Here is a 15,375-nt window from a genome sequence, read left to right on the forward strand (position 1 = left end):
GGTCCTTCCTGAACCCTTATGTTACGAGGTTATTGTGACGAACCCGACCTTATTTTCCCTGAACCTTCCTCCTAGTAGAATGTCGCATTTTGACGTATACTCACTCTACCTAAGGCCAAAATTTCAACCTGCTCTCGCACAAGACAGCATATATATGACTTATTGCTTATAGTCACTATTTCGCTTATAAATAAGTATATATGGGACATATTCCGAGCCATATATTTTTTCAAGGCACTAACTTTTCCTCTCAGTTTTATTAAACAATAGAGATTTTATACAAAATTTGACAATATCCTGAGTTACTTTACAATTTATTTAAATATTTTGGTTTTGTTTTATTATTTTTATAAAACTGTTATATCAATATAGGTATAGGTCGGTCGGGAGCCGGTCGGCCTAGCGGACAGCACGCTGGACTTGTGATTCTGTGGTCCTGGGTTCGATCCCAGGCGCCGGCGAGAAACAATGGGCAGAGTTTCTTTCACCCTATGCCCCTGTTACCTAGCAGTAAAATAGATACCTGGGTGTTAGTCAGCTGTCACGGGCTGCTTCCTGGGGGTGGAGGCCTGGTCGAGGACCGGGCCGCGGGGACACTAAAGCCCCGAAATCATCTCAAGATAACCTCAAGATAGGTTCAGTACTAATTGTAATATCTTAACATACTAAGAAGGTTAGGTTAGGCTGTGATTTTCTATTCAGCCTTTCAAGGTAAACTCAAATATTCACAATAAATTAGTATGTCACATATACACTTATTCATAAGCAAGATATTGTCTATAAGCAAGAGCGAGAACGGGGTTGCAAAATTCATCGTACTAGAAAATGGAAGCGGCTGGCGACCTTGACATACAGTCCCGTTTTCTGTTTTGGGTCCTCTGGTAGGATAGAATACAGGGGTCACTTTACTACGATAGTTTCTTGACGATGGGGAAACCTTAGGGGATAGTTTCCAAGACGTAGGCCGTTGGGTAAACATGGTGTAAGGAAAGGGCAAGGGAGGGGAGCTGATGGGGCTGTGGCTACATCCTCACCGCCGAACATTTATCATCCCTGTTGATGTGCTCAGAGCACCGCTGCAGGGCGACCTTGGATCTTCTTGCACCACTGTAACTGTGCATTACATTCCCGTGTTGTGTATGGCGACTGACGCAAGGCATCTCAGAAGCCCCACAGCCATTATACCTGCCAGAGTGCATGGGTTCTCTGACGAAATTCCTGTTATTATGACAGCTTTGGGTTTAAATCAAAAGACGACTGGTGTATTTTTCTTGTCAGCGCCGTTGGTAATGGACTCTCGAAGACACAATCTTGGAGGAAGTTGCTGTGATCTGGAGACGTTAGTGTGATGAAACGGGAGACAACAAACACTTGGTGGTAAATCGGGAATGATGTTGTTTGTTTGTTTAACTGTGCGGCGAATATGGTGTTAGTCTCGTGGAAGCAACATGTAAATAAGAATCACCATAAATGAGTAACCAAATATATTTAATGTTGGTTTCTTGTTTCTTAAGTAATTCTTTGCACGAGTGAAGATTAGAGAATAGATGACTTTACAAAGAGTGTGAGAGAGAGAGAGAGAGAGAGAGAGAGAGAGAGAGAGAGAGAGAGAGAGAGAGAGAGAGAGAGAGAGAGAGAGAGAGAGAGAGAGAGAGAGAGAGAGAGAGAGAGAGAGAGAGAGAGAGAGAAACAAAGCCATAACAGACAGGCCACGCACAAAGACAACCTCCAGCCTACAGGAGGTAATAAAGTCATCCCCAGCCTCTGGGCCGTGTGTGTGTGTGTGTCGCCAGGGGCGTGGAGCATAAAACTATGTGTGCGCTCCGAGGAGAAAGTTCCTGCCCGAGGTGGACGCGATCACCTATCCCCCTTTCGGCTTGCCAGACTTACCGGTAACCTTGCCGGCACCGGAAGTTGAGCGTGGGCGCTGGTAAATGCTTATTCCTAGACTACCAAGTTATCACAGAAGAGACGGAAGACGCCATGTAAAACAGATGACTTTCTACGGACATAAGTTGTTGTCTTATGCGTTCCTGCGACCTTGTGGTTGGCGGAGTGATATTGAGCTTGAGTTGATAGTGCAAGCAAAGACAGACTTTAGTACGGGTGGTGTACACACAAGGGGGGCACAGGTGGTACTCACACAAGGTGACACAGGTGGTACTCACACAAGGGGGACACAGGTGGTACTCACACAAGGGGGACACAGGTGGTACTCACACAAGGTGACACAGGTGGTACTCACACAAGGGGGACACAGGTGGTACTCACACAAGGTGACACAGGTGGTACTCACACAAGGGGGACACAGGTGGTACTCACACAAGGTGACACAGGTGGTACTCACACAAGGGGGACACAGGTGGTACTCACACAAGGTGACACAGGTGGTACTCACACAAGGGGGACACAGGTGGTACTCACACAAGGTGACACAGGTGGAAACCGAGTACCCAAATGACCCACAGACATACATTTTGGCGAGTACACACACACACACAATTGAATTCTAATTGAATTCTACGACCAGGCAACAAGAATGAGGCAAGAGAAGGGTGGGCAGACTGCATAATTCTTGAATTGCTAGAAAGCCTTTGACACAGTACCACACAAGAGGCTAGTGCGAAAGCTGGAGATGCAGGCTGGAGTGACAGGGAAGGTACTCCACTGGATAAGGGAGTACCTAAGCAACAGAAGACAGTGAGTCACTGTGAGGGGTGAGGTCTCAGATTGGCGAGACGTTACAAGTGGGGTCCCGCAGGGTTCAGTCCTTGGACCTATACTGTTTCTGATATATGTGAATGATCTCTCAGAGGGAATAGAATCGTTCCTCTCATTGTATCCTGATGATGCAAACATTATGAGCAGAATTAATACGGAGGAAGATAGTATGAGGCTACAAAATGACCTAGACAGACTGAATGAATGGTCCAACAAATGGCTACTAAAGTTCAACCCGATTAATTGTAAGGTAATGAAACTAGGCGGTGGAAACAGGAGTCCTGGCACAGGATACCGAATTGGAGATGAAGTCCTTCATGAAACGGACAGAGAGAAAGATCTAGGAGTTGATATCACACCAAACCTGTCTCTTAAACCCACATAAAAAGAATATCATCTGCGGCGTATGCAAGGCTGCAAGGTATCAGAACTGCCTTCAGGAACCTGTCTAAGGAATCATTCAGAATCTTGTATACCACATATGTAAGACCAATCCTGGAGTATGCGGCCCCAGCATGGAGCCCGTACCTTGTCAAGCACAAGACGAAGCTGGAAAAAGTTCAGAGGTATGCCACTAGGCTAGTCCTAATGGCATTTCAAGTGTAGGCAGAATTCAAGTATAGATATGATAGAGCCCAATAGGCTCAGGAATCTGTACACCAGTTGATTGACAGTTGAGAGGCGGGAAAAAACGTGCTTGCGGGGGTTGAGCTCTGGTTCTTTGGTCCCGCCTCTCAACTGTCAATCAACTGGTGTACAGATTCCTGAGCCTACTGGGCTCTGTCATATCTACACTTGAAACTGTGTATGGAGTCAGCCTCCACCACATCACTGCCTAATGCATTCCATTTGTTAACTACTCTGACACTGAAAAAGTTCTTTCTAACGTCCCTGTGGCTCAATTAGGTACTCAGTCTCCACCTGTGTCCCCTTGTTCGCGTACCACCAGTGTTAAACAGTTTATCTTAATCTACCCTGTCAATTCTTATGAGAATTTTGTAGGTAGTGATCATGTCTCGCCTTACTCTTCTGTCTTCCAGTGTCGTGAGGTGCATTTCTCGCAGCCTTTTCTCGTAACTCATGCCTCTTAGTTCTGGAACCAGTTTAATGGCATACCTTTTTATCCAGCCAAACCCCCTGTTTATGAATGAAAAGCGGTTTACACACGACTCACAACTGCTGACGTTCGAACATATCCGGAACAAGTGCTTCACTGACGACTTGTGTTCGAACCACAACGCTGTAAATGCTTCACCCACGTACTACAAATACAAATAATCGCCAACAGAACCTAAACACCTAACCTAACCTAACCTAACCTATCCCATGCCTATATATGCACAATATGCTAATATATTATAATATTAATTTATAGTTGAGAAAATTCCCGTTTTGAATGAACAGCATGTTAAAATTTATGAATGCGTCTGTGGGGGTCGACCGCTGAATGTAATGGATTTGAGTCGAGGATGGGTTGTCCCGTGGCAACCTGTCCTGAGACTAAATCCATTCCATCCAGCGGTCGACCCCAACGATGCATTCGTCTGTTTTAACATGCTGTTCATTCTAAATAGGAATTGTCTTATATATAAATTAGTATTATTTTATGTTACCATATTGTACATATTTAGGCACTGGTTAGGTTAGGTATTTAGGTTCTGTTGGCGATTATTTGTATTTGTAGTACGTGGGTGAAGCATTTACAGCGTTGTGGTTCGAACACAAGTCGTCAGTGAAGCACTTGTTCCGGAAGTGTTCGGACGTCATCAGTTGTGAGTCGTGTGTAAACCGTTTTTCATTCATAGCGGGTTTGGCGGGTGGATGGAATGGACTTTGGCCTTTGTTTAGAGCACGGGCTGGATGACATTCGATCATTTTTCGAAAGGTGCTTCGCTGACGACTTTAGTTCGAACTCACCGCTGTAAATGCTGCATCCACGTCAGTCCGTCCTCATAAACAAAGGCCATTCCATCCACCCGTCAAACCCCCTGTTTGTGATTGAAAAACTGTTTACACACGACTCACAACTGCTGACGTCCGAACACTTCCGGAACAAGTGCTTCACTCACGTCCTCTGTTCGAACCACAAATCTATAAATGCTTCACCCACGTACTTATAAATACAAATAATTACCAACAGAACCTAAACACTTAACCTACGCCAAACTATATATACAATTTTTATGTATATGAATATTATTTCATATATGACAACAAACTAATTTTAATACACAGTATGTTCAAATTGATGAATGCGTATGGGGAGGACGGCCGCTGCTTTAACCAGCCTAGTGTGAGAACGGGTTGACGTCAAATACAAATAATCGCCAACAAAACCTAAACACCTAACCTAACCCTATGCCTAACTTTACATAGAAATTGAATATGTAACAATGTTAACTTATATATGAGAAGAAACCCAAGTTTAATACATGTTTGTTACAAGTGATAAATATGTCCTGGGAGGGGGGGGGGGAGAGCACTAACGAGCCTTGAGTATTGAGGACTAGTCGTTAATGACCTGGGTCTTCAGGTCATTAGCGGTAGAGCGACGGTCTCGCTTCATGCAGGACGGCGTTCAATCCCCGAGCGTCCAAGTGGTTGGATACCATTCCTTCCCACCCCCGTCCCATCCAAAATCCTTATCCTGACCCCTTCCCAGTGCTATATAGTTGTAATGGCTTGGCGCTTTCGCCCTGATAGTACTCTTCCCTTCAAGTACTACAAACCGAACCAAGAAAACTAACCTAACTATGAAGAAAGTTCTAATATATCAATTTATATTTGAAAAAACGTTTTTGATTGTGCGTTACAGTATGATTGATGAACTTGTTGTTCATCAATCAAGCAGTTACAGCTGCAGCTTAGACGGCTAAAGCTTCAGGAACCTTTGACTTCCAGAAGGTGAAACGTAAGCATTATGTCTCCAGTGAAGGTGTCTTCACCCAGCCCGTCCTCCAAAAATGGGGTGGTAAATGTAAGGAGACAAGTGCAATTATGTACTATTCATAGCAGTTAGGAATTGTACTTATTTTCACTTAGTATTAAATCGTACTGTCAAATATATTGTGAATATTTGAGTTTACCTGAAAAATTGAATAGAAAACCACAACCTCACCTAACCGTCTTAGTTTTTGAAGATAATAATTTAATTGCTTCTTAAATACAATTAGTACTTAACCTATACCTATATTGATATTATAGTTTTATAAAACTAATAAAACAAACCTAAACTATATCAATAAATTGTTAGGAAACTCTGGATATTTTAAAATTTTGTATAAAATCTATAGAGTTTAATAAACCTGAAAAAGAAATTCCTGATATTTAAAACTTGTGTAAAGCAAATTAATATTGAAAACTTTATCCTAAAATTTTGAGTGTCTTAACAGAAAACGAGGAGAATTAAATCGGGGGAGGGGATTGGGTAAATTTAACAGCCCCATAAGTGCAATTATGCACTGTTAATGACAGTAAGAAAATGTACTTATTACACTTAGTATTAAATCGTACTGTCAATGCGGAGGATGGGTTGCTTCACCGGCAGCTTTGACCAGAGTTTATAAATAAAAAACATTAGATGAGACAGGAACTAAACCAATTCCTTCAGCTACGTAAAAGTTCCTGGCCATTTACACACCAATATCGAACACTGAAGATTTACTAAAATTGACACTTTCGAACACTTTCTTACCAATGAACCGAAGCAATTCCTTCACTCCGTTAAATTGGTTCAGCCCAGCTAGCGTTGCAGCCAAGATGCCGAGTCATGAGATGAGCAACAACTCACTCCCATGTCTTCTCTCGCAAGACGTCTTTCTCCATTGCACACAATGCAATGAACAAATCCACAAGGGCCGTGACGAGGATTCGAACCTGCGTCCGGGAGCACCCCAGACACTGCCTTAATCGACTGAGCAACTGCTTTTGTTCATTTGATGCATCACGTTAGTGTGATCTCTGTGTGTCACAATGCAATCTTTCTCCTTGGCGAGGTTTTGCAGGGCGCTAGCTCCTGTCCTCCTTGCCAGAGACTCCTCGCCAGTTTCGCCAATCAGAGTGAAGGTCACATTATTTTCCTTATTAATGCTTCTGAATAGCTCGGTCGATAGAGCTTCGGTCTCACACGCCTGGGGTCCATGGTTCGAGTCTCCTACAGCCCAGGGGAATGGGATTATATCTATTATATCATTAATAAGTCAATCAGTAATTAAACTAGCTGTCTCCAGCCATGCTGAGCCGCAGCAATCCTCTCTTATCCTCCCGTCCTCACAACCATCCCCCACTCCCAGTCTCCTCGTCCTCCCCACCATCCCCCACTCCCCAGTCTCCTCGTCCTCCCCACCATCCCCCACTCCCCAGTCCCCTCGTCCTCCCAACCATTCCCCACTCCCCAGTCTCCTCGTCCTCCCCACCATCCCCCACTCCCCAGTCTCCTCGTCCTCCCCACCATCCCCCACTCCCCAGTCTCCTCGTCCTCCCAACCATCCCCCACTCCCCAGTCTCCTCGTCCTCCCCACCATCCCCCACTCCCCAGTCTCCTCGTCCTCCCCACCATCCCCCACTTCCCAGTCTCCTCGTCCTCCCAACCATCCCCCACTCCCTTATCCCCTTATTGCATTAATTGTAATGATTAAGGGGTAACTCCTATGTTTACAACTATTGTAATAGAAAACGGAATGATGACTGGGTAGACCAACTGTGTTTACACAGCCCGTCCTCCAAACAAAGACCCAAAAGTGATTCCATGCACCCGCCAAACCCCCTGTTTATGAATGAAAAGCGGTTTACACACGACTCACAACTGCTGACGTTCGAACATATCCGGAACAAGTGCTTCACTGACGAATTTTGTTCGAATCACAACGCTGTAAATGCTTCACCCACGTACTACAAATACAAATAATCGCCAACCGAACCTAAACACCTGACCTAACCTATCCCATGCCTATATATGCACAATATGCTAATATATTATAATATTAATTTATACTTGAGAAAATTCCCGTTTTGAATGAACAGCATGTTAAAATTTATGAATGCGACTGTGGGGTTGACCGCTGAATGTAATGGACTTGAGTCGAGGACGGGTTGGTTTACAACCTGTCATCCTACATAAAACGTCGCTTTTCGCACGTATGCGTTACATAAGGCCAAAAATAGTCGTACTAGACAAATGGAAGCGACTGCCGGAAGTGACGTATTATCCCGTTTTCTGTTTTGGGTCCTCTGGTGAGGTTAGGATAAGGGTTATCTTGCGATGATTTCGGGGCTTTAGTGTCCCCGCGGCCCGGTCCTCGACCAGGCCTCCACCCCCAGGAAGCAGCCCGTGACAGCTAACTAACACCCAGGTACCTATTTTACTGCTAGGTAACAGGGGCATAGGGTGAAAGAAACTCTGCCCATTGTTTCTCGCCGGCGCCTGGGATCGAACCCAGGACCACAGGGTCACAAGTCCAGGGCGGGGTGAATTATAGACCCTCATAGACTCAGTCAAACGTACTCCTATTTTCTATTTCTATTCCTATTTCTAACACCTATTTCTGCTAAGTCTTTTCCTTTAAAAACTCATTCAGCCTCTCTTCAACACCCACTCTGGAGCTGCACTCTGACCCTTGAACACCCACTCTGGGGGCTGCACTCTGACCCCTTCAACACCCACTCTGGGGCTGCGCTCTGACCCCTTCAACACCCACTCTGGGGTTGCACTCTGACCCCTTCAACACCCACTCTGGGGCTGCACTCTGACCTCTTCAACACCCACTCTGGGGGCTGCACTCTGACCCTTCAACACCCACTCTGGGGGCTGCACTCTGACCCCTTCAACACCCACTTTGGGGCTGCACTCTGACTCCTTCAACACCCACTCTGGGGCTGCACTCTGACTCCTTCAACACCCACTCTGGGGCTGCACTCTGACTCCTTCAACACCCACTCTGGAGCTGCACTCTGACTCCTTCAACTACCCACTCTGGAGCTGCACTCTGACCCTTCAATACCCACTCTGGGCTGCACTCTGACCCTTCAATACCCACTCTGGAGCTGCACTCTGACCCCTTCAACACTCACTCTGGGGCTGCACTCTGACCCCTTCAACACCCACTCTGGGGGCTGCACTCTGACTCCTTCAACACCCACTCTGGAGCTGCACTCTGACTCCTTCAACTACCCACTCTGGGGCTGCACTCTGACTCCTTCAACTACCCACTCTGGGGCTGCACTCTGACCCCTTCAACACCCACTCTGGGGCTGCACTCTGACTCCTTCAACACCCACTCTGGGGGCGGCACTCTGACCCTTCAACACCCACTCTGGGGGCTGCACTCTGACCCTTCAACTACCCACTCTGGGGCTGCACTCTGACCCCTTCAACACCCACTCTAGGGCTGCACTCTGACTCCTTCAACACCCACTCTGGGGCTGCACTCTGACCCTTCAACACCCACTCTGGGGGCTGCACTCTTACTCCTTCAACACCCACTCTGGAGCTGCACTCTGACTCCTTCAACTACCCACTCTGGGGCTGCACTCTGACCCTTCAATACCCACTCTGGAGCTGCACTCTGACCCCTTCAACACCCACTCTAGGGCTGCACTCTGACTCCTTCAACACCCACTCTTGGGGCGGCACTCTGACCCTTTAACACCCACTCTGGGGTGCACTCTGACCCCTTCAACACCCACTCTGGGGCTGCACTCTGACCCCTTCAACACCCACTCTGGGGCTGCACTCTGACTCCTTCAACACCCACTCTGGGGCTGCACTCTGACCCTTCAACACCCACTCTGGGGGCTGCACTCTTACTCCTTCAACACCCACTCTGGAGCTGCACTCTGACTCCTTCAACTACCCACTCTGGGGCTGCACTCTGACCCTTCAATACCCACTCTGGAGCTGCACTCTGACCCCTTCAACACCCACTCTAGGGCTGCACTCTGACTCCTTCAACACCCACTCTTGGGGCGGCACTCTGACCCTTTAACACCCACTCTGGGCTGCACTCTGACCCCTTCAACACCCACTCTGGGGCTGCACTCTGACCCCTTCAACACCCACTCTGGGGGCGGCACTCTGGCCCTTTAACACCCACTCTGGGCTGCACTCTGACCCTTTCAACACCCATTCTGGGGCTGCACTCTGACCCCTTCAACACCCACTCTGGGGCTGCACTCTGACTCCTTCAACACCCACTCTGGGGGTTGCACTCTGACTCCTTCAACACCCACTCTGGGGCTGTACTCTGACTCCTTCAACACCCACTCTGGGGGCTGCACTCTGACCCTTCAACACCCACTCTGGGGCTGCACTCTGACCCTTCAACACCCACTCTGGGGCTGCACTCTGACCCTTCAACACCCACTCTGGGGCTGCACTCTGACCCTTCAACACCCACTCTGGGGCTGCACTCTGACCCTTCAACACCCACTCTGAAGCTGTACTCTGACCCACACCCACTTTGGGGGTTGCACTCTGACCCTTCAACACCCACTCTGGAGATGCACTCTGACCCTTCAACACCCACTCTGGGGGCGGCACTCTGACCCTTCAACACCCACTTTGGGGGCTGCACTCTGACCCCTTCAACACCCACTCTGGAGCTCCACTCTGACCCTTCAACACCCACTCTGAAGCTGAACTCTGACCCCTTCAACACCCATTCTGGGGGCTGCACTCTGACCCTTCAACACCCACTCTGGGGCTGCACTCTGACTCCTTCAACACCCACTCTGGAGCTGCACTCTGACCCTTCAACACCCACTCTGGGGGTCCACTCTGACCCTTCAACACCCACTCTGGGGGTCCACTCTGACCCTTCAACACCCACTCTGGGGCTGCATTCTGACTCCTTCAACACCCACTCTGGAGCTGCACTCTGACCCTTCAACACCCACTCTGGGGGCTGCACTCTGACCCTTCAACACCCACTCTGGGGCTGCACTCTGACCCTTCAACACCCACTCGGGGGCTGCACTCTGACTCCTTCAACACCCACTCTGGAGCTGCACTCTGACCCTTCAACACCCACTCTGGGGGTCCACTCTGACCCTTCAACACCCACTCTGGGGGTCCACTCTGACCCTTCAACACCCACTCTGGGGCTGCATTCTGACTCCTTCAACACCCACTCTGGAGCTGCACTCTGACCCTTCAACACCCACTCTGGGGGCTGCACTCTGACCCTTCAACACCCACTCTGGGGCTGCACTCTGACCCTTCAACACCCACTCTGGGGCTGCACTCTGACCCTTGAACACCCACTCTGGGGCTGCACTCTGACCCTTCAACACCCACTCTGGGGCTGCACTCTGACCCCTTCAACTAACCACAATTAACAACTCACCAAGTCAAGCCATTAACCTCGATGTATGGTTGAAAAAGATGAATTAGCAACTCCCAACAAATAGAAATTGATGATTTGTCAGATTTTTTCTGTTAATTGCTGTTGGATCAAGAGAACTGTGAACCATTAACTAGACTGAATGTTGATATAGAAGGCGTGTTCAACACTGAGGGAGAGGAGGTCCAAGATACATTGTGTATTCTGCAGGTGAATACAGCAGAATACATTAGCTGTATTCATCAGATAGATGATGATCAGATAGATCATCAGATTATCTATCTGCAAAGTTATACGTAATTCTGAAGATGTGGCGTGTGTTATCTTGAGGTTATCTTGAGATGATTTCGGGGCTTTTAGTGTCCCCGCGGCCCCGGTCCTCGACCAGGCCTCCACCCCCCAGGAAGCAGCCCGTGACAGCTGACTAACACCCAGGTACCTATTTTACTGCTAGGTAACAGGGGGCATAGGGTGAAAGAAGCTCTGCCCATTGTTTCTCGCCGGCGCCTGGGATCGAACCCGGGACCACAGGATCACAAGTCCAGCGTGCTGTCCACTCGGCCGACCGGCTCCCTAAGGGCCCGGGAGTGTGTGTGTATATATTTACTATTTGTATCTGCAGAAGTGAGATTTTAGCTCTTGGACCCCGCCTTTCTAGTCAATCTATTTTTCTTCTATTATGTCTATTACATATATTTCTTTTACACACGCATATCCCCAGGAAGCAGCTTGTAGCAACTGTCTAAATCCCATGTACCTATTTACTGCTAGGCGAACAGGCGCATTAGGGTAAAAGAAACTCTGCCCAATTGTTTCTGACTCTGCCGGGGATCGAACCCCGGGCCGTTAGAACTACGACCCCAGAGCGTTGTCCACTCAGCCGCGAGGCTCCAGTGGTAATTACACGAGACCTGACTGTACCTTACACTGTGTGTGTGTGTGTGTGTGTGTGTGTGTGTGTGTGTGTGTGTGTGTGTGTGTGTGTGTGTGTGTGTGTGTGTGTGTGTGACAGCTTCTCTGGCACACCTCTCAGTCTCCTGGTCGGCTAACCACTTTCATTACCTCTGTTTCTCGACACTTTCCTTGTAAACTGATCTATTGAACTGTACCCACCGACCTCCTGCTGCTGCTGGCCCATACACTTGCCTCTCACACTACGGAACTTTCTCCTGACGTCTCTCTCTCTTGCTCATCTGTGTTCACAGCTTCCACCTGTATCCTCCTGATGCTATATTTTAACATTTTAAAGACAGTTAATTCACTGTTAGTTCTCTAGAATTTCTTGAATGTTGTCGTCATATCCACCTTGAATGGCTTCTCTTCCAACACAATACGGTTTGTCTTGCATTGCAGGTCAACTTCCTTAAATAGGTTTATGTAGTGTATTCCAACTATCTCCCACTCCCCTATCCCCTTGTCCTCTCCACTATCCCCACTCCCTTGTCCCCTCGTCCTTCCCACCATTCCCCACTCCCTCGTCTGATGATCAAATAATCTGATGTTCCCATCAGAAAATTGGGAACATCAAATGATCTGGGGCTAGATTCATGAAGATGTTACGCAAACACTTGCGAACCTGTACATCTTTTGTCAATCTTTGGCGGCTTTGTTTACAATTATTTAACGGTTAGTGAACTCCGAAGCACCAGGAGGCTGTTTATAACAATAACAACAGTTTATTGGCAAGTTTTCATGCTTGTCAACTGTTTAATAAATGTAACCAAAGCCGTCAAAGATTGAGGAACGATGTACACGTTCGTAAGTGCTTGCGTAACTGCTTCGTGAATCTGGCCCCCTGGTGTTCCCATCTCTGAAGTATAAGAAAAACAGTTCAAAAAACAAATGAAAATAATGAAAAAATAAAAAAATTAAACTATACTCACGAAATGAACGGCACTGTAAACAACACAGCTCAATTCCATCACAATTCACACAAAATAATTAAATCAAAATGAAAATAAATCAAAATCTATGAAAATTAAATTTATTAATGCAATCAGAAACATTGTAATGGAATTGTAACATATTTAGTATAGCATGTGTTGCTCTTACATGCAACAGATGGCGCTGTTTTTCAAGAAAAGCATAGTTTTACCTGTCACAGGTGTGGCATCTATACTTATACTTACGAATTGAACGGTATGGTAAACAACACAGCTCAATTCCAACACAACGTCACACAAAATAATTAAATAAAAAATAAAATAAATCAAAATCTATGAAAATAAATTTTATCAATGCAATCGGAAACATTGAAATGGAATTCGTGACATATTTAGTATAGCGTGCATGTTGCTATTATGTGCAACACATAGCGCTGTTTTTCGAAAACGCATGTTTTTACCTGTCACAGGGCTGGCATCTATATAGTAGGTATATATAAAGATGCGCCTATTCGAATGCAACGTTGTGTCAAAATTTCAAAGCAATCGGTGAAGAACTTTCGGAGATTAGCGGTCATGCACAAATGAACATTTCCATTTTTAATTATCTATATATATATATATATATATATATATATATATATATATATATATATATATATATATATATATATATATATATATATATATATATAAATGCAATTGACGATCACAAAACACTGATCATTTTATGCGGAAAATCCACAGAGAAATATGAAATGAGGTGAACGTTTCGGCTTGTTAAAGCCTTTGTCAGCCTCCTTGACAAAGCCCTGACAAAGGCTTTAACAAGCCGAAACGTTCACCTCATTTCATATTTCTCTGTGGATTTTCCGCATACACACACACACACATATATATATATATATATATATAACTGAAAACTCACACCCCAGAAGTGACTCGAACCCATACTCCCAGAAGCAACGCATCTGGTATGTACAAGACGCCTTAATCCACTTGACCATCACGACCGGACATAATGAGGTGATAGCCGAGGCTATTTGAACCACCCCACCGCCGGCACTCGGATAGTTATCTTGGGCATAGCATTTTACCAAATCACCTCATTCTTTGGGGCAACACGTGAGGAACACAAATGCGAACAAGCCTGAATGGTCCCCAGGACATATGCAACTGAAAACTCACACCCCAGAAGTGACTCGAACCCATACTCCCAGAAGCAACGCATCTGGTATGTACAAGACGCCTTAATCCACTTGACCATCACGACCGGACGAAATGAGGTGATAGCCGAGGCTATTTGAACCACCCCACCGCCGGCACTCGGATAGTTATCTTGGGCATAGCATTTTACCAAATCACCTCATTCTTTGGGGCAACACGTGAGGAACACAAATGCGAACAAGCCTGAATGGTCCCAGGACATATGCAACTGAAAACTCACACCCCAGAAGTGACTCGAACCCATACTCCCAGAAGCAACGCATCTGGTATGTACAAGACGCCTTAATCCACTTGACCATCACGACCGGACATAATGAGGTGATAGCCGAGGCTATTTGAACCACCCCACCGCCGGCACTCGGATAGTTATCTTGGGCATAGCATTTACCAAATCACCTCATTCTTTGGGGCAACACGTGAGGAACACAAATGCGAACAAGCCTGAATGGTCCCCAGGACATATGCAACTGAAAACTCACACCCCAGAAGTGACTCGAACCCATACTCCCAGAAGCAACGCATCTGGTATGTACAAGACGCCTTAATCCACTTGACCATCACGACCGGACATAATGAGGTGATAGCTGAGGCTATTTGAACCACCCCACCGCCGGCACTCGGATAGTTATCTTGGGCATAGCATTTTACCAAATCACCTCATTCTTTGGGGCAACACGTGAGGAACACAAATGCGAACAAGCCTGAATGGTCCCCAGGACATATGCAACTGAAAACTCACACCCCAGAAGTGACTCGAACCCATACTCCCAGAAGCAACGCATCTGGTATGTACAAGACGCCTTAATCCACTTGACCATCACGACCGGACATAATGAGGTGATAGCCGAGGCTATTTGAACCACCCCACCGCCGGCACTCGGATAGTTATCTTGGGCATAGCATTTTACCAAATCACCTCATTCTTTGGGGCAAACACGTGAGGAACACAAATGCGAACAAGCCTGAATGGTCCCCAGGACATATGCAACTGAAAACTCACACCCCAGAAGTGACTCGAACCCATACTCCCAGAAGCAACGCATCTGGTATGTACAAGACGCCTTAATCCACTTGACCATCACGACCGGACATAATGAGGTGATAGCCGAGGCTATTTGAACCACCCCACCGCCGGCACTCGGATAGTTATCTTGGGCATAGCATTTTACCAAATCACCTCATTCTTTGGGGCAACACGTGAGGAA

This window comes from Procambarus clarkii, chromosome 6, assembly GCF_040958095.1.
Source record: "Procambarus clarkii isolate CNS0578487 chromosome 6, FALCON_Pclarkii_2.0, whole genome shotgun sequence".
NCBI classification, from domain to species: Eukaryota; Metazoa; Arthropoda; class Malacostraca; order Decapoda; family Cambaridae; genus Procambarus; species Procambarus clarkii.